Raw genomic sequence first — 20398 nt, forward strand, 5'->3', positions numbered from 1 at the left:
CTAAAATGATTGCTCTCATTCCAACGTGCGCGGCGATATACAACATAACCAATGTCCTGCTTCCTCCTCTACCCAGCAGCATCTGCTATTCAGATCACTGCCTGCAATTGGGCAAGCAGAGCCAGGGATACATAGGGGAAAGGGGGCGCACAGCGCACCATGGCGACCTGGCGCCTGGGGTTTGTCAAGTCCTGCATTATACAATCTCCTTGTACAATTTTCCTAAGATTTACCAAAACCATAGAATGAGGTCAATTGTAAAACAATATCAATTGTTTAGTATAACGTACGGCCAGTTTTGATGGCGTGCAGTTCTGCAGAATGTCCCCGTCTGCTTAGTGGACATTACAGTTCTGGGCTCTATCGTTCTCCCACCTGGAAGAGAGGAACACTTACCAGTTCCCTCCTTTGTCCACTGGAGCCTTCTTGCAGCGAGCCCCCCGATGACGCACCGCCACACGTGTGCAATGTGATGGCCCCAAATACTTTTGGGATGCAAGACACAAGTATCCCCGCAAGCTGAATCATTCTCACTTGGACCAGGAAGTGCAGGCAGGGTAAATAAAGAAAAAGTACTCAAAATTATTTTAGTTCAACCCTCTGGTTAAATGTAAAAAAGAAAAAAAGGGGGGGAGATTAATATATGGAATGTCTTATGCCTGGTACATTCCGTTTTTTTTTCTGAGAAATCGCTGTACTAAGGCGCTATAGAGCTAAAAATAGCACCTGCTACTAGGTGTCCTGGAGGGGGTGATTGAGGAGGAAGGCACCAGGGTGGCATTCGCTAGAGCTCTATTTCAGGCAAGAAAGCTCATTCTCATACATTGGAAATCAAGGGAGGCGCCTTTGCTAAAGACCTGGGTCCAGCATATGGGTAAGACACTGCTAATGGAGAAATTTATCTACCAGCATAGAGGTAACGCAGGGAAGTTCCTTAAACTTTGGGATCCCTGGCTTGCGATACCTGGCCTAAGCCCTTTGGAATTGGTTCAAACTAGGCTACTTGGTGGGGTTTAGTGGCATAGGACATGTGAGCACTGTTGTGTAGTAAAGTCTATGATGTATGACCAGCAATTCTGTTGTAATAGACTAAAATGTATTGATGCAAGATGTCATTCTGTTTATCGTATTCCTGTAACAGTATGTTTTATGAGCAATAAAAACCTTTTGATTCAAAAAAAAAAAATAGCACCTGCAAAGCGCCCTGAAAGAGCCGCTCCTCTTACTCCAGTGTGAGAAGCCTGAGGGTGTGCGCTGGCAGGACGCTCAAAAATGTCCAAAAGCGCCCCTGCCCATTGAAATCAATGGGCATCGCCGGCGGTTTTAACCCTTTTTCGGACACTAGCGGGGGTTAAAAGCGCCCAGCTCGTGGCCGAATAGCAGCGCTAAAAATAGCGCCGTTTTACCACCGGCGGCGCAAAACACCTCAGTGTGGCAGTAGTCTAAAACAAGCAATATTATTAGCAATCTCTCCTGCTGTGCGTTTGTGTTCTGAGAAGGGGACTTACCCCCGTCAGAACACACTAATCAGTACTAAGGCCAAAACAACTAATCGATTATGAAATTAATAGATTACAATTTTCATAAATCGATTAATCGGACAGTAACATAATAAAATAAAAAATTAGCCCTTTATAGTACTGTATGTCCCACAGTAAAAAAAATGAACCCCTTACAGTAGCGATTATTTGCTCTTGTACTTATTTTAGTTTTTTTAACCCCCATTATGTTACTATACATTTAAGGCTGGGTTCACACCTCTGTTTTTTGGTGCTTTTTGCAGAAACACACTACAGTTCATTTACATGTTTTCCTATGGGACACGTTCACATCCATGATTTTTTTTTTCGGCAGCTGCGTATTTTGGAAAGGGCAAGGACTCAACGCAAAACGGTGCCATTTAAAAAAAAAATGGGTTCAATATACTTCAATGGAGAAGCTGGAGAAAAGCATGTAATGTGTTTTTGTGGCAATTTATGTTTTGTAATCTGCCCAACAACGAATTGGCCCAAAAAAAAAAAAAAATGTAAAAATGCACTTTTTTTTTTTTAAGGCTATTTTCCGATTAATCGAAACAATAAATGATTGGCAGTATTTACTTTGTAATTACCGGAAGATTTATAAGCCATATTTTAATGCTAGTTTGTGAGTAGTATTCTTCTACTTATATTTTATGAATAAACGGTCATTGGTAATGCACAAGGAAAGTACAGGTCCAGCCGCCGCCGCCTGTCCCTTCTGAGAAGGAAGCTTATCAATTCACAAGAAACCAGAGACACGCAGATATCACCAATTCCTCGTACACAGATCAGCCGCTTTCTCTGAAATGTTGGTTCAGCCCACAAAAAGGCTTTCTGCAGGCTGCGAGAGAAAAAAATTGTCTAAAATTTACCAGCACAGAATTTTAAGGAGCAAAAAAAGTCTCTAGACAATTTCTATTTGATTTTCATACTCAGTATAGTAACAAAGTATACATAATCACTAAGCTGCTCTGTGATTTCTGAGAACTGGAACAAATGAAAATTGTGCTTCCAGCAACCAATCAAGCGTTTGCCTTTATTTTTCTGCATCCAAGTACTCTCTGGGCAGAACAGTGAAGGGCCAAGAGATTTGACATTCACAATAATAAAGCATTGGAATAAGACTATTGCTTTTTACTGTACATTGCTGTGTGAATGTAGAGGTCACCTGTGGGCACTGAAATTGCAGTTTGGTCCTTATCCATACATACGTCCCAAAACATTGTCAAAAGTATTGGGACACCTGCCACACACACACACACACACACACACACACACACACACACACACACACACACACACACACACACACACACACACACACACACGTCTTAATCTGTAGAGTTTAATATTGAATTGGCCCCCCCTTTGCAACAATAACAGCTTCAACTCTTCTGGGAAGGCCGTCCACAAGGTTTAGGAGTGTGTCTATGGGAATGTTTGACCATTCTTCCAGAAGCACATTTGTGAGGTCAGGCACTGATGTTGGACAAGTCGGCCAGGTTGGTAGTCTCTACTCTAATTCATCCCAAAGGTGTTCCATCAGGTTGAGGTCAGGACTCTGTGCAGGCCAGTCATGTTCCTCCACTCCAAACTCGCTCATCCGTGTCTTTATGGACCTTGCTTTGTGCACTGGTCCAAATGATTTAGTGGAAAGGGGGGGGGGGGGTTATGAATTGCCCAGCAGTGGCACCTTACCAGTGCCCATCAGTGAAAGAGAAAACTTACAGTGGAGCCTCAAATTGCGAGTAACGCGGTTAACAGAGTTTCGCAATATGACCACTGTATTTAAAAGAATCCTAACTCGGTTTGCGAGCGTTGTCTCGCAAAACGAACAGGATTCAGACAAAAGCGGTGTGCAGTACGGTGTTTGGCCTGAGCGGCACCGATCACAAATGCATGGTAAGGCCCAAGGACAGCTCTGCTGACCTCAGCAAACCGCAGAACAAATTATTCTTTCTGGGCAGGAAGTGCATGGTATTGAAGTGGTTAAACACTAAACCATGGATGCCCAACCTTTTGAAGAGCGAGGGCCACATAAGCGACTTGGTTACTGGTCGCGGGCCACAATAAATGGAGCGGACGGAAGACAGAATCCCTGTCCGCTCTGATATACAGACCGGACATGGACACAGCCCACTCTTCTCTGTGGTCCCTCCCATCCAATCCAACCAGATGGAAGGGGACAGATCCCCTTCTGTTTTTTTTTTTTTGTGGATTAGATTGGCTGTAGGTGGATGCAAATGGACACAAGTCCGTTTACATCTGCCTCTACATAGAGATGAATGGAGGGTCTGTGTGGGTTGAACCCATCATGTGAAATGGGCCTAAGGCTGCTTTCACACAAGTCAGCAACCTGCGATCTGGGATTGCGAACCTGCTATCCCAAAGCAGGAGGCCGCGGGCCACTGGTTGGGCACCCCTGCACTAAACCTTTTTCTGACATTTGTTGATTTTTTTTGCTAGAAAATCACTTAGAACGCCCAAACATTTTTTTTTTTTTTTTTTGCAGAGACCCTAGAGCAGTGGTCTCAAGGTACCGGCCCGCGGGCCATTTGCGGCCCGCGGACCAGTTATAAATGGCCCGCAGGCAGGGTGGAAGTGGGGGAGCAAAAAAAAAAAAATTTGTTTTTGTTTTTTTGTGAGCTGGCGCCATCTGGTGGTGAGCCGTTGGTATTACAAGTTAAGCATTATAAGTTAAACAGCTATTCTAATGTCATTTTACACTATTTTCACTGCCATATTCTTCCCTCTAATTAGAACCCCCAAACATTATATATATTTTTTATCCTAACACCCTAGAGAATAAAATAGCGATCATTGCAATACTTTGTTACGCCGTATTTGCGCAGCGGTCTTACAAGCGCACTTTTTTGGGAAAAAATTACACTTTTTTTAATTAAAAAATAAGACAACAGTAAAGTTATCCCCATTTTTTTTTAATATTATGAAAGATAATGTTACGCCGAGTAAATTCATACCCAACATGTCACGCTTCAAAATTGTGTCCGCTTGTGGAATGCCGACAAACTTTTTTACCCTTTAAAATCTTCATAGGCGACGTTTAAAAAAATCTACAGGTTGCATGTTTTAAGTTACAGAGGAGCTAGAATTATTGCTCTCACTCTACCAATCGCGGCGATACCTCACAAGTGTGGTTTGAACACCGTTTACATATGCAGGCGCTGCTCACGTATGTGTTCGCTTCTGCGCGCAAGCTCGTCGGGACGGGGTGCGTTTTCTGGCTCCTAACTTTTTTAGCTGGCTCCTAGATTCCAAGCAAATTTGTCAAACCCTGCCTTACACCAGTGCTGGTGGTAATAATGCGCTCGCATACACCTGTACTGTTGTTTTTGAAGTTTGAAAGTTTGCATGCGGCCCCCCATGGCATATGAAAACTTGTCTTGTGGCCCTCAGGTAATTTGAGTTTGAGACCCCTGCCCTAGAGAATAAAATGATTGTTGTAATATTTTGTCACACTGTATTTGCTCAGGGGTCTTTCAAATGCAATTTTTTGGGAAAAATATTATTTTAATGAAAAAAAAAAAAAATATCTAAAAAAAAACCCAGTAAAGTTAGCCCAATTTTTTTCATATAATGTGAACGGTTTTACGCCGCGGGAATCATGATCTTTACCCTAAGCAAAAGAATAGTGATTCTCATTTTGGCCAGAATCGTGCAGCTCTACTTTCAAGTATACCGTTTTTGAAAGTGCCGCTAACCAGCAGATTTTCTTAGGGCTAAAAAAAATGCATATACACACACACTTCCCCATAGCAATAAGAAAGGTATCAGCTTTGATCCTATAACATGCAATGGAACATTAATACACTGAACTCGACTGGGTCCTAAGAGCATCACCATGTTTGCTTCCTATGAGCGCAGGTATGAAACTTCACTTCCAAGGCAAAAAAAAACAACTAAGTGTACCGAGCAGAATGTTAGAATTGGCGAGGAACAGATTGCTTTGCATCAAAATGAATGAGGAGCGCACCATCTGCGGAAGAGAACTCTGAATTCCCCCGTCACCCAAACACCTGGACCGGTGACTTTACACAGGCAGTAGATGAACTTCTGCATCCAGCTCCTGTCTGTGAGATTTTACAGGTAAACTGACAACTGTTCAGCTGTTCCACAGAGCAGATCACATACAAAGGGACAGCTGTTAGCAAGAAACTTATTACATGTAAATGAACAGCTGCTATGTTCTTAGATCATGTGATGTTTTCATTGGCCACAGCTGCCTCATCACCGATGGTATCCATCTTATAAAAAAGGAAACCCCCAAGAATTCCGCTCTTCCACCTGGCCGTGTCTTCATCACCAATAAAATCTCTACAGAAAAATGTTTTAGTCACCTGTCTCTACGAATAGCAACTGTTCCTGGCCTCATACATGCTGATGCAGAAGTGTATCCAGGATCCAGGACCAGCACCAGTGTTTTTTTTTAGGTCATGTTCTGATAGGCCTTCCAATACTCCAATACCGGAGGACCTTTCATAAAGGCCAAGTCCAATTTCACACTAGTGGACCAATCGGACCCTCCATTCTCCTCTATGGAGCCGCAGGAGTCAACAGATGTGTCCGATTAAACCCGCCAACGGCCAATCCGCTAAAAATAAACAGATCCCCAATTTCCGTCTGGCGGATCAGACAGACCACCCCTAGAGAAGAGCGGGATTTGTCTATCCCTCCTCATAAGCAGAGCGGACCAGCTATCCGCTTGCTGTGGGGATCAGCGGACAGGTTCCCCCGCTGAGCAGGCAGTCTCCAATGGCGCCCGTCCCATGTGGAAGGGGCCTTACGCCACCTTCTGCAACATGTTACACCCATATTTAGGGTGTAATGTTTCCAAAAGCAAAGCCCTTCCTCACCCCAAAACATCAGCCAAGAGATTTGTAAATGAACTACAAATCCAGTTTTCCACTACGGCAGACGAACTTGTAGTTCTCAATATACCGGTGAGTGCAGTAATTGCCAAACACATAGGCCCAGATTCACAGAGAGCATGGCGCACATTACGCCGCCGTAGAGTAACCCATGTACGCTACCCCGACGCAGCGCAGAGAGACAAGCATGGAATTCAGAAAACCAGTGCTCCCACCGCTGCGCCGGCGTGGGTATCAAAGGCGCAGGCCGGCGTAGGTGGAAATGGGCGTGACCCATGCAAATGATGGGCCGAGCACCAGACAAGTACTTATAATGAACTGCGCATGGGCCGTAACATGGACGCATACCCCTGCGCCTGCTCACAACCACGTCGGAACAACTGCCTAAGATACGCCGGATCACTGCGTACGCCGTGAACGTAACCTACACCCAGCCAGACACACGTCCAACGTAAAATGCGCCGGCTTGTGTTCCTTGGTGCAGACCTTTGAATGTCTGCTGCTGGGTTGCACCTCCTTTACGGGGCATAACTTTACGCCGGACGTACAACTTACGCGCACCTATCGTAGCCTGCGTCTGGCGCACGCAGGTTCGTGAATCGCTGTATTTCCCTCATTTGCATGTTTGAATAGCTAATCAATAGGAGCGGCACCATGCGCCCAGCCTAAATGTGCGCCCACTCTACGCCGGCGTAAGCTAGTTACGTCGGCAGGGTGAAGCCTATTTTTAGGCGCATCTCTGTTTGTGGGTCTTGCGCACAGATACGACGGCGCACATTTGCACTTACGTCGGCGTAACTTGACATACGTCGGCGTAAGTGCTTTGTGAATCTGGGCCATAAGGCTCCATTTACACCTAGGCAGACAAATTTGCGGCGTTTTGGTCGCCGCAAATCGCGGTACAAGTAGCGGCGTTTTGTACCGCGATTTGCGGCGACAAAACGCCGGTATTGTCCGCCTAGGTGTGCCCCAGATTGACCCCCTCTATGGAGATGGTTCCGAAAGCCGCCTGAAAAAAAGGTCCGGGACCTTTTTTCAGGCGGCAGGCGTGGAGATGTGAACCATCTCCATAGGGGGACATGTGTTTTCGTCCCTCTGACGGCAGCGGCGTAGCACTACAGGCGTAAAAACGCCTAGATGTGAATGGGGGCTTAGTCCATTGAGATTTCCTCCAGCTCTCCAACTGAAGGCCATACCTTGGAACTGGCAGAAGTCTGGCATTATATCAGTCATTCATTGATCATGGGTGTAATGCATTGCAGGCTCATGTGAAAAAAATAGACAATTTTTTCCTGTGAACGTAAAGTGATACTAAATGTTATTTATAATAAAAATAAAAAAAAACACACGTCATACTTACCTCCACTGTACAGTTCGTTTTGCACAGAGTGGCCCTGAACGCTGTCTTCTGGGGTCCCCCGGCAGCTCTCACTGCACCTCCCCGCATCAGATAACACCCTAGAAGAAGCGCTCTTCCAGGCGCGCTCCCGTGTCCAACATACAAGACTCAGCCTGTGTCATTGGATTTGATTGACAACAGCAGGAGCCAATGGCTGTGCTGCTATCAATCTATACAATCAAGAGCCGAAAACCCCAGGCAGAGAGACTGCATGTCCTCGCCGTGGGACAATACAGGGCTCAGGTATGTAAAATGGGGGAGGGATACCTAGGATGCATTAAGGTGAACAAACAGGAGGGTTTACAACCCATTTAACTTTAGGCCCCTTTCAAATGGGCTGGATGCAGTTTTGCTCCGTCTGCTGATCCCCTGCCGAGTTGAGCAAAGTGACCAGATAAGTCTTCTCTGCTTATGCTTATGGGCACAGACACAATGACCAGCTTTCTGTTTACACCCAACTGCCCTCTGATCTGATCACCCGGAGTGGAATGGATCCTCCATTCTGCCCAGTATGTTGTTTGCGGCCCCAATGCTTCTGGTGCTTTCATCAAGCTTAAAGTAAGACCGTCATGATAGAAATTACAAGGGTTGATTGCTGTGGACAAGTTGCTGTGCTGACCATCAATCCTTCATTTGCAGAGCCGTTATTGATTGTTACAAAGGTCAACATAAGGCAGAAAGAATAACCGACCACTAAGCAAAAAATATTATGCAGCTTTTATGCAGGTTCCATAATCCACCTGTCCCCACCAGCGTTGCCTGGGCTTGCAGTCATAAAAATTGGCAAGGAATAAAAACAAAAATACAAAAGGGCAATCTGAAAAAATTGCAGTAAATCACTATTCTGGCGAATTATCTTTATCCTAAAGAGAGCTATATAAAATGTTGCAGCACTCATGGAGTGTCAGAAGCACTGGCTTCCAGGTAGCCCACAGATGCTCCTCCCCTCCCTCATGATGTCATCACGGGTTTAAGCTGGCCATACAGGGTAGTTTTTTTTCCCCAGTCTGTGGACTGAATGAAAAAAATAAATATAAACGATTCCACCATCCACACAAACGAGGTGGATGGAGGAATCTCTGAAGGTTCACAAATGTGAACACTACTATTGTTTACATTTCATAGCCTGCCCTTTCCTCTCACAGCAGACGGATGAGGCTTCAATGAAATCATGTATGAATGAAGAGATCATAGGCAGCAGCAGATTCAATGTTTGTGAAGGGGGTTGTTGAAATTTAAAGAACTCCGGGAACTCCCACTGCAAGGGTTAACTGCTTGTTTTGTCCAGGGGCGCATCGAAAGGCTATACTAACCCGATCCTCCGGAAAACAGCGCCGCCCCCCCCCCCTCCCATGTCCAGTGATGGACTGTTCCTGCTGTCATCACGTCCAGAGCTGGTCTATGGGTGTTGTGCATGGACTGTTCCAGACATCATAAGGCCGCTAACATGCGTGGGGGGGTGATTCAGAAGCGGCAGGGACCGGTCTTGCGTTCGATGGATTAGGCAAGTATAGAGTAGGGAAGGGTTAGAGCCCCCGACATTTTTATTGCCATTTCCCTACTGGGGAAATTCAGCCTTCTATATGTCCCGATGACCGCTGTCACCAAAACACAAATGGGTAGATTCAGGTACGTTGGCGGCGGCGTAGCTTAAGGAATTTAAGCTACGCCGCCGTAAGTTAGCGAGGCAAGTACATGATTCACAATGTACTTGCCTGCCAAGTTACGTCGGCGTAGCCTGAATCGGCGGGCGTAAGGGCGCCTAATTCAAATGTGTTTGAGGGGGCGTGTTTTATGTTAATGGCGCTTGACCTCACGTTTTTTTCGTTTTTTTTTTTACTGCGCATTGCGGCCAAGTACGCCGCACGGGCCTATTGATTTTGACGTGAACGTAAACTACGTAAATCCCGATTCACTGACGACTTGCGCAAACGACGTAAAAAATTCGAATTTCGACGCGGGAACGGCGGCCATACTTGACATTACTATTCAATAGGGCCTAGCTCTAACTTTACGCGGCCTATCTCTTACGTAAACGGCGTAAAAGTACTGCGTCGGCCGGGCGTACGTTCGTGAATCGGCGTATCTCCTCATTTACATATTCTACGCCAACCGCAATGGAAGCGCCACCTAGCGGCCATCCAAAATATTGCAATCTAAGATAGGACGGCGCAAGCCATCCTATCTTAGATATGTTTAAGCGTATCTCTGTTTGAGCATACGCTTAAACATAAGTCGGCGTAGATTCGGAGTTAGGTCGTCTTATCTACTGAATCTACCTAAATATGTTAGACCCCATTCACACCTGAGCGACAGCCGCGTTCGGCGGTAGCGGCGTATTTTGCCGCGGGTGTGAAACTTTCAATTTTTTTTTTTTTTTTTCAAAAGTCTTCCCATTGCTGTCAATGGGAAAACGCCACTGTCACCTGAAAAAAAGGGTCCGGGACTTTTTTTCAGGCGACAGGCGTTCGGCGTCTATGAGATGTGAACCATCTCCATAGACAGCAATGGGAATTCTCCCCTCTAGCGGCAGAAGCGTCCGGCGTTTTGTCGCTCAGGTGTGAATGCAGCCTTAAAGTTCTCCTCGGGGCAGAAGGGGAGTAAATCTTTCAGTGGGGAATCTGGTTTTGAAAGAATGGTATAAAAGCGGGGTTCCCCTGACTTTCGGGGAGATTTTCCTAGATAGGAAAAGAAGGGAAATCTATGCAACTGGACACAGATGGCGAAAAATAACCTGACTTTTTTTTTTTTAACCGTTCCCTACTTTTTGCCAAACTAAAAAAAAAAAACAAATTGGGGCTATACATATACTATTAAAGTAGATTGAATTTAATCAACCTCATGGAAGCTTTTTGTATGTTTATCTTTTCAAAAGTTGTTGCAGTCTCCCATTCCAGGCCCTGTAACAGACAATAAGAAAGGGGTGGGATGCAGATGACGTCATTGCCACCATATGACACTTGCCTATGTTTAGCCAATGACACTGACTAAACATGGTCATGTATCCATATAAGGGCATTGATGTCATTAGGATCCTGCTCCTTTGTTTACATGCGCTGGGGGGGGGGGGGTACAAACAAAACACAGGCATGACCCATTATCAGGATCCCAGATTACAGCAACAATATGCAGCTGATGCTGGAGCAAAAGCATGCAGACAGGAATTGGCCGAGTATCAGTTCACACTTCTGCGTGGTGCGAGATCACATGCGATTCTCGCCATACTGCAGTGCAACTCACATCCGTGCCATACGATTTCAGCCATACAGATAGTATGGCTGCATTCGGACTAAACTCCCACAGGATCTTTTTTTGATCCGCACCAGAATCGCATCGCATGGGTGTTCGCCCCCCAATGTGATCCGATTCATGTCTGAACTGTCAGCTCGCAGTGCTATAACGCAAGCTGAAATGGGGGTGTCATTAACATTGTATCGACAATCCCCGCAGTTTGCATTTGGCAGTGTGAACTGGGGTGCGATGTGGGAAACTGCAGTGGATTCGAAGGGTGTCAACCGGTACTTAGAGGTTGAAGGAAATGCAATAAGGGCCCTTTCACACTGGGGCATTTTTCAAGCGCTTTAGCGTTAAAAAAAGCGCCTGTAAAACGCCTGAAAGAAGCTGCATCTGCAATCCCAATGTGAAAGCCTGAGTGCTTTCACACTGAGGCGCTGAGCTGGCAGGGCGTCAAAAAAAGTCCTGCATGCAGCTTCTTTGCAGCGCTTTAGGAGCGGTTAATACACCGCTCCTAAAGCCCCCTTCCCATTGAGGAAGCTTTTTTTAACGCCAAAGCGCCTGAAAAGCGCCTCAGTGTGAAAGGGGTCTTAGCAGCGCTTTACCAGCGTTTTTCGGGCGCTGGCAGTGTGAAAGGCCTCTGAAAGCACTTGGGCTTTCACATTGGGATTGCAGATGAGGCTTCTTTCAGGCGCTTTACAGGCTTTTTTTAAACGCCAAAGCGCCTAAAAAACGCCCGAAAAACGCCCCAGTGTGAAAGGGGTCTAACAATGAAAAAAAAGGGGGGGGGTGAAAACAGTATTTTATGATAAATGATTGTTCATGATCCGCAGTATTTTCTGCGCTGGGTTTTCTTTGAATATTAAAAATTAATAAAAGTGGAGCCCAACCCAAAAATGTTATGTGACGGTATCGGTATGATATCCCCGTCAACGTTCCCTTCTTCCCATAACGAAAATCACCCCAATATTCCACGAGGAGGGATATCCCTGGAATCGCCCAGAAAGCCACACATGAGACCAGCTTACTGCTTGAACAACACAGACTTTAATGTTATATCACACAGCTTATATGTCATTTCCAAAACTGTTACAATGACAAATCTCCGCCCCCCTCACACTGGGGCTTCCATACAGATGACTAGGTAGACACGACGGGGCCGATGCTGAAACACATTTTCTTTAGACAATGACATCAATGACGCTGAGCACTAGCTGTACTGAATACATCAACCAGACCGCTCGACCCCGCATATAGAGAGATAATTACCACAATGAAGCAATCAGAATAATTAACACAAGCCACTTAAACCCAGCTCTCCTTCACACAACACAATAGATCAATTAACCTTTAGAAATAGTGAGGGGACATTAGCACATCAATAACCTGGCTAGCAGGGAGCAGTAAACTGAGACATATAGGCAAATGTATCACAATGGCCCCCCTTTTGCTCCCTGCTCCGGCAAACCCGGTTGGACCTTCCCTGGTCCAGTAGGGTTGACGGGTTTAGAGCTATTAGTCAGAGGTTAACTCCGTTTGGCATGACTGACCTCCCTTGGCAACTGCTTCAGACTCAGGTATGTCACCGGGTCGTCAGATCACACGCCGGTCAGTCCCCAAGTCTTTGTGCGATCTGCAAAGTCACCAGAAGTCAGTGTGAAGACAGCGAATGGGTCTGTGCGCCGCCGTCTAGGTGTCCCGCTATGGGAGGGGGCAGGTTATGGCTCTGAAGTGACAATCCCAGGAGATTCATAAAAAGAAAAAGTTATATTTGTTGAAATGCTGTAGCACTGGTGCTCAGAGTCCGGGGGGGGGGGGAGGGGAATCAGAGCCCCATAAGGTCAGCCACCCCCTGCTCCCTCCGCAGCCGCCGGTTCTCCTCTTGGAGCTTCTCCAGCTCCATCTCCAGTTCATGCTGCTGTGACCTCAGGTGGTTGTTCTCCTCCTCCATGCGGCTTATGCACTCCTCCAGCTCTATGTACTCACGGATCAGCTCCTGCTTGCTCATGTCCTGCAGGCTCTCCACGTGGTCCTTCATCTTCAGGAACTGGGTGGTGGTGTAAGGGGCCACCGGTGGGCCCTTGGCGAACATCTCGGCACGCATCTGGGACGCCCGCTGCGACTCCCTCTCCTCCAGTCGCTTCTTCTCCTCCCAGGTCAGCTTGTTATACGGCTTCCAGGACCTCTTCTTCTTGAAGGGTGGCCGGCGGTGCCTCTTTCTGCCCAGCTCCCTCCAGGGCCCCTCCGGCTCAGGGCTGTCGCCCATGACCAGCTGACAATGGTGTTCCCTGTTGTCCGTAATAACAGATTGTACCATGAGGGCTTCGTAAGGGGTGCCCAATGGTTCTTCCTGACCCAGCTCCTTTGGATCCCAAGCCGAGTCTACACAATGGGCTGCTGCTGGTGGGCGGTACCCAGGTTGAGACCAATTTGACCTGGTGTTGTCATTCATGGGGCAATTCTGCTTGAAGTGACCCAGCTGTTTGCACCGGAAGCAGCGTTGTTCGTTGCCCTCCTGGCGATGATAGCGAGGGCTAGATGTCACCGGTCTGTTAGGAGGTTGGTATCTAGCGGTTGGTGGGTGTGAGGGCACCGTTTGTGGTGGAGGTTGTTCCTGTGGTGTGACCTGGTTCGTCTTGCGAGTATCTGCATATTCATCCGCCAACTTCGCGGCCTCTGGTAGAGTCATGGGCCTGCGATCTCTCACCCAGTCTTTGACGTCCGTCTGGATGTGATTGTAAAATTGCTCCAGGAGCATTAGTTGCAAAATGTCCTCTGCGGTGGTGGCCTGGCTGCTGTTAGCCCAGTTAGAGGCCGACCGGGACAATTGGCATGCCCATTCCGCATAAGAGTCTTTCGTGGTTTTGCGTGAGTCCCTGAACTTCTGTCGGTGGGACTCTGGGGTTACTGCATAACGAGCCAGGAGCACTTCTTTAACCCGGGCGTAGCTATGGATATCCTGATCTGGCACGGTCCGGAAAGCATCAGAAGCTTTGCCTGACAATATTGCAACCCACTCTCTTCTAGCTATTCGGTGCAGGTTACATTGTCGCTCAAAATCCGCCAGGAAGTTATCAATCTCACAGTCCTTTTCATCAAAAGCTTTAAAAGCGCTAAACGGAATCTTCCTTGCGTCTGCTGTGCTGTACTCACTGTTTGGAGAATGTGCGGCTGCTTGTTGGACTGCTGCCAGTTTTAACTGTAGTTCTGCGTCCCTTATTTGTTTATCCTCCTGTAGCTCTGCGTCTCTTATTTGTTTATCCTTCTGTAGTTCTGCGTCCCTTATTTGTTTAGCCTTCTGTAGCTCTGCGTCTCTTATTTCTTTAGCCTTCTGTAGTTCTGCGTCTCTTATTTCTTTAGCCTCCTTCGCTAACAGGTCCATCACTTTCAGTACCACATCTGGCGTTGGGTTCGGGCCGAACCACGCTAGCTTCTCTCTCATTAGCTTGTTGGCTGGCGATTCCTCCTCCTGAATCACTGGTGTCTCCATCTCTTGTACTGCTGGCGTTGCTGCAATCCCGTCCTCCTGGTCTAGCTCCATTGATTCTGCTATGATGACCCGCTTGGTTTTGTTGCTAGCAATCCTTCCACGAACTTCCAGTAGTTCTTCCAGTGTCTGCTTGGAATCCGGGTGTGAAGGGGAATAGAAGGGAAAAATCCCACTGCTACCAACCAATTGTGACGGTATCGGTATGATATCCCCGTCAACGTTCCCTTCTTCCCATAACGAAAATCACCCCAATATTCCACGAGGAGGGATATCCCTGGAATCGCCCAGAAAGCCACACATGAGACCAGCTTACTGCTTGAACAACACAGACTTTAATGTTATATCACACAGCTTATATGTCATTTCCAAAACTGTTACAATGACAAATCTCCGCCCCCCTCACACTGGGGCTTCCATACAGATGACTAGGTAGACACAACGGGGCCGATGCTGAAACACATTTTCTTTAGACAATGACATCAATGACGCTGAGCACTAGCTGTACTGAATACATCAACCAGACCGCTCGACCCCGCATATAGAGAGATAATTACCACAATGAAGCAATCAGAATAATTAACACAAGCCACTTAAACCCAGCTCTCCTTCACACAACACAATAGATCAATTAACCTTTAGAAATAGTGAGGGGACATTAGCACATCAATAACCTGGCTAGCAGGGAGCAGTAAACTGAGACATATAGGCAAATGTATCACATGTTACTTAAACTTTTTCGGAATTCCCCCCCCCCCCCCTCCAGTGTCACATTTGGCACCTTTCAGGGGGGAGGGGCAGATACCCGTGTAATAAAGGTATCTGCTCCCACTTCTGGCCATATATCACCTCGGTGATCGCGGTGACCTACGCCACTTCCGGCACCTACTTTGTCCTCCCCCGCTGTTTTCTGTGAGACACTCAGGTCCCAGAAGACAGCAGGGACCAGTGAGGACGTGCAGCGCGACTCACATGCACAGTAGGGAATCAGGAAGTGAAGCCGCAAGGCTTCACTTCCAGATTCCCTTACAGAGGATGGCGGCGGCGGCAGCCGAGAGCAGCGTGACAGATCGGCTTCGGCTGCCAACCTTGCAGGCGCGCTGGACAGGTAAGTGTCCATTTATTAAAAGTCAGCAGCTGCAGTATTTGTAGCTGCTGGCTTTTTATATATATATATATATATATATATATATATATATATATATATATATATATATATATATATATATATATATATATATATATATATATATATATATATTTTTTTTTTTTTTTTAAGGCGGACCCCTGCTTTAAAAGGTGTTTTTGGTTTTTGGTGCTCAGATGAAGTGAAGATGCGATTTTAAAGAAAACAAACATTTCAGGGCATTGAACCAGCTAATTGCTGCCTAGTAATCTGACCGCAGACAGGGCTGGCTCACACTAGCCGCATGGGCTTCGGGGACCTTAGTTCTACAACACAAGGCACCATTTAGCTATTTTAGGTGAAGAATATCTATAGTGAAAACAGAATCGTTAACTTTCACATTGTATTCCAATTATTTCTATCCTATGCCTTTTAATCTAAACAATCTTGTAGTTTACAAACTTACTTTAAGATCTCCACACATTTACCTCCTTTAGGTCGGTTTCACACTGCTGTGGCTTGGCAGCAATGTGGGTATACCCACGGTTTTCATGTGGTTACCCTGCGGTTTCCCATAGACTTTTAGGTCATGCGTTTTCTGAAAGTGCACCAAAAGTCCTGCATGCTGCATCAACCTAATAGAAAGTCTATTGGAAACCGCAGGTTAAAGCGGAACTCCATCCAAAAGGGGAAGCTCTGCTTATTTGCCTCCTCCACTGCCAATTTGGGGGGGGGGGGTACTAGCCCCCACGTCTAGCCGGCTTCACAGAAGCAAACTCATCTGGAAGTTCAGCTCGCTTCCTCCCTCGCCACCGCTGGGCCATTGACAAAAAGCAGCGCGCTTTGCGCATATGCAGTAGGGAACCGGCTGTGAAGCCGCAAGACCTCACTGCTGGTTTCCCTTACCCGAGATGGCGGTGCCAGCCCCCGAGAGACGATTGATAAATCGGCTCGGGTGAAGACACTGCTGGATTTGTGGACAGGTAAGTGTCCTAATATTAAAAGTCAGCAGCTGCAGTATTTGTAGCTGCTGACTTAAAGCGGATGTGCCACGAAAAAAAAATATTAAAAGCCAGCAGCTACAAATACTGCAGCTGCTGACTTTTAATACTGGAGTCCAGCGCCGTCCGCAGCAGAGGACGAGCGATCGCTCGTCACTCTGCTGCTCCACCCTCCATCCTCAGGGAGGAAACCAGGAAGTGAAGCGCTCCGGCTTCACTACCCGGTTCCCTACGGCGCATGCGCGAGTTGCGTTGCGCCGCTGATTGGCTCCCGCTGTGCTCTGGGAGCCGAGTGTTCCCAGAGCACAACAGGGGGGGGGGGGGGACGTTCTGCCCGCAGTTAACCCGAAACTGTGTGGCCGGAAGTGGGTGCAAATACCTGTCTTTAGACAGGTATCTGCACCCCCCACCCCCCTGAAAGGTGTCATGTGACACCGGAGGGGGGATGGGTTCGGATCAGCGTGAGTTCCACTTTAGGGTGGAGCTCCGCTTTAATATTTCTGAAAGGAGCCTGGAGCTTCACTTTACAGCTTACAAACCACAGTGCAGAAGTGTGAACCCACCTAAAATTCTGTGATCACTATGCCCCTGTGAGTAGGCACCGCTGTGTCGCACATTTCACAGAGCCTGCCGTCTGAACTATAGAGGTGCTGAGAGGAGGAGCTTCATGAGTCAGTACAGAAATCAGCTTGCAGGCAGCAAGGTACCATGGGATATGTAGTCCTTAGAAATGGAAAGTAAACAGCAGAAAGCTGCAAAGCATGCAGGGGATGAGGGAAGTTGTGAAAAGCCAGCAGACAGGCAGAACTCATAACATGAATGAAGGTTGTATTGGATTGTCAAAAATAACTATTATTTGTATTGTTATTACAATGCTGGTGTTTTATGTAAAATTAAAGTATTCTGTGACCATAGAACTCCTTTAATGGGATTTTTCTTATATTTCTAGACACCCCAGATCAGCTGCAGTGCAGAGAAAGACAACGACAGAGCACTGTGGAGCATCACAGAAATTCTCTGCAGCTGCCGCCTACGTTCCAATGTGAACAGGGCATGCTGAAAACATTGGTTTCCAATGAGCCATTATGGAGACTGACAGTTTTCTAGTGCAGAATGCCGCTGATTTCCACATATATATGTGAATGAGCCCCAAAACTGAGTGTTCTAGCATGCAGGCAGGGTGAACGAGCCCAAAAAGTCATTATACACACACTTGTATGCATTTATAAATGTCCTACGAATGAATGTATGCCAATGTTAATTCGGCCCAATGTACAGCAATATGTACACTTTTGGCAGTACTACTAACATCAAAACTATAAATTAGACCCCAACCCCCCCCGAGTAAACAGTGCCAGGGGAGTGGGGTCATAAGACAGTCAGGAGGGTGCTGTATGCTGACTGCGTGGCTCAGCGCCTACCAGGCCCCTGCGTGGAGTGTGGCTCCGTAGCGCCAGGCCCCTGCGCGGAGTGTGGCACAGTAGCGCCAGGCCCCTGCGCGGAGTGTGGCACAGTAGCGCCAGGCCCCTGCGCGGAGTGTGGCACAGTAGCGCCAGGCCCCTGCGCGGAGTGTGGCTCCGTAGCGCCAGGCCCCTGCGCGGAGTGTGGCTCCGTAGCGCCAGGCCCCTGCGCGGAGTGTGGCTCCGTAGCGCCAGGCCCCTGCGCGGAGTGTGGCTCCGTAGCGCCAGGCCCCTGCGCGGAGTGTGGCTCCGTAGCGCCAGGCCCCTGCGCGGAGTGTGGCTCCGTAGCGCCAGGCCCCTGCGCGGAGTGTGGCTCCGTAGCGCCAGGCCCCTGCGCGGAGTGTGGCTCCGTAGCGCCAGGCCCCTGCGCGGAGTGTGGCTCCGTAGCGCCAGGCCCCTGCTCGGAGTGTGGCTCCGTAGCGCCAGGCCCCTGCGCGGAGTGTGGCTCCGTAGCGCCAGGCCCCTGCGCGGAGTGTGGCTCCGTAGCGCCAGGCCCCTGCGCGGAGTGTGGCTCCGTAGCGCCAGGCCCCTGCGCGGAGTGTGGCTCCGTAGCGCCAGGCCCCTGCGCGGAGTGTGGCTCCGTAGCGCCAGGCCCCTGCGCGGAGTGTGGCTCAGTAGCGCCAGGCCCCTGCGCGGAGTGTGGCTCAGTAGCGCCAGGCCCCTGCGCGGAGTGTGGCTCAGTAGCGCCAGGCCCCTGCGCGGAGTGTGGCTCAGTAGCGCCAGGCCCCTGCGCGGAGTGTGGCTCAGTAGCGCCAGGCCCCTGCGCGGAGTGTGGCTCAGTAGCGCCAGGCCCCTGCGCGGAGTGTGGCTCAGTAGCGCCAGGCCCCTGCGCGGAGTGTGGCTCAGTAGCGCCAGGCCCCTGCGCGGAGTGTGGCTCAGTAGCGCCAGGCCCCTGCGCGGAGTGTGGCTCAGTAGCGCCAGGCCCCTGCGCGGAGTGTGGCTCAGTAGCGCCAGGCCCCTGCGCGGAGTGTGGCTCAGTAGCGCCAGGCCCCTGCGCGGAGTGTGGCTCAGTAGCGCCAGGCCCCTGCGCGGAGTGTGGCTCAGTAGCGCCAGGCCCCTGCGCGGAGTGTGGCTCAGTAGCGCCAGGCCCCTGCGCGGAGTGTGGCTCAGTAGCGCCAGGCCCCTGCGCGGAGTGTGGCTCAGTAGCGCCAGGCTCCTGCGCGGAGTGTGGCTCAGTAGTGCCAGGCCCCTGCGTGGAGTGTGGCTCAGTAGTGCCAGGCACGAGTGTGGCTCAGTAGTGCCAGGCCCCTGTGTGGCTCAGTAGTGCCAGGCCCCTGTGTGGCTCAGTAGTGCCAGGCCTCGGTGTGGAGTGTGGCTCAGTAGTGCCAGGCCTCTGTGTGGAGTGTGGCTCAGTAGTGCCAGGCCTCTGTGTGGAGTGTGGCTCAGTAGTGCCAGGCCTCTGTGTGGAGTGTTGCTCAGTAGTGCCAGGCCTCTGTGTGGAGTGTTGCTCAGTAGTGCCAGGCCCCTGTGTGGAGTGTTGCTCAGTAGTGCCAGGCCCCTGTGTGGAGTGTTGCTCAGTAGTGCCAGGCCCCTGTGTGGAGTGTTGATCAGTAGTGCCAGGCCCCTGTGTGGAGTGTTGCTCAGTAGTGCCAGGCCCCTGTGTGGAGTGTGGCTCAGTAGTGCCAGGCCCCTGTGTGGAGTGTTGCTCAGTAGTGCCAGGCCCCTGTGTGGAGTGTGGCTCAGTAGTGCCAGGCCTCTGTGTGGAGTGTGGCTCAGTAGTGCCAGGCCCCTGTGTGGCTCCTCCAGCAGCCCAGCATGTCCCTGCAGTGCATTGCCCTAGGCCTCTGTGTACAGCTCTCAGCAGCGCTCTCTGGCTCAGGCCTCAGCCCCTATGTCCTCCAGCGGCCTAACCCTCCGCCTTATGCTCACGCCCCCCACACACACAGATCCAGACCGCACCAGGGCCTCTCTTCCGCCTTACCTTCCCGGGGTCAGGCGCCGCTCACCCCGCCGCTCCCCGATCTCATGTCTCCCTCCGAACGAAACCAACAACGCTACAGAGAATAGAGTCGACAATGTCCGCCCACATCCGCCCCAGCACTGAACAGCACCGGAAAGACCGGAGCCGCCATTTTTACTGAGGGCAGCTGACTGGCGTACCGATGTTCTATACGTTATAGGAAACTGCCTACAATGTATAAAACACAACAATGTGATGAAAATGACATAGTGGGCAGCGATATTTAAATAAAGTCCAATATATTTTAGGTTTTCCTCAAAACATTAAGAGGTTATGAGGACACAAAGCGCAACAACGCACGTTAACGCTCATGTCAATGGAA

The 20398-nt window shown here is 49.0% G+C and overlaps 1 protein-coding gene across 1 annotated transcript in view; it reads right to left on the reverse strand.

The window, feature by feature from the left end:
- AKT2 (AKT serine/threonine kinase 2) overlaps positions 1-20137 on the reverse strand; it is an 82388-nt gene extending 62251 nt beyond the window's left edge. Inside the window, exon 1 of the mRNA XM_040323144.1 lies at positions 20038-20137. The gene's annotated coding sequence lies outside the window, so the exon portion shown is untranslated. The remainder of the gene's footprint in view (positions 1-20037) is intronic.
- Between the last annotated feature and the right edge of the window lie 261 nt (positions 20138-20398).

Source organism: Rana temporaria, chromosome 9, assembly GCF_905171775.1.
Source record: "Rana temporaria chromosome 9, aRanTem1.1, whole genome shotgun sequence".
Taxonomy (NCBI): Eukaryota; Metazoa; Chordata; class Amphibia; order Anura; family Ranidae; genus Rana; species Rana temporaria.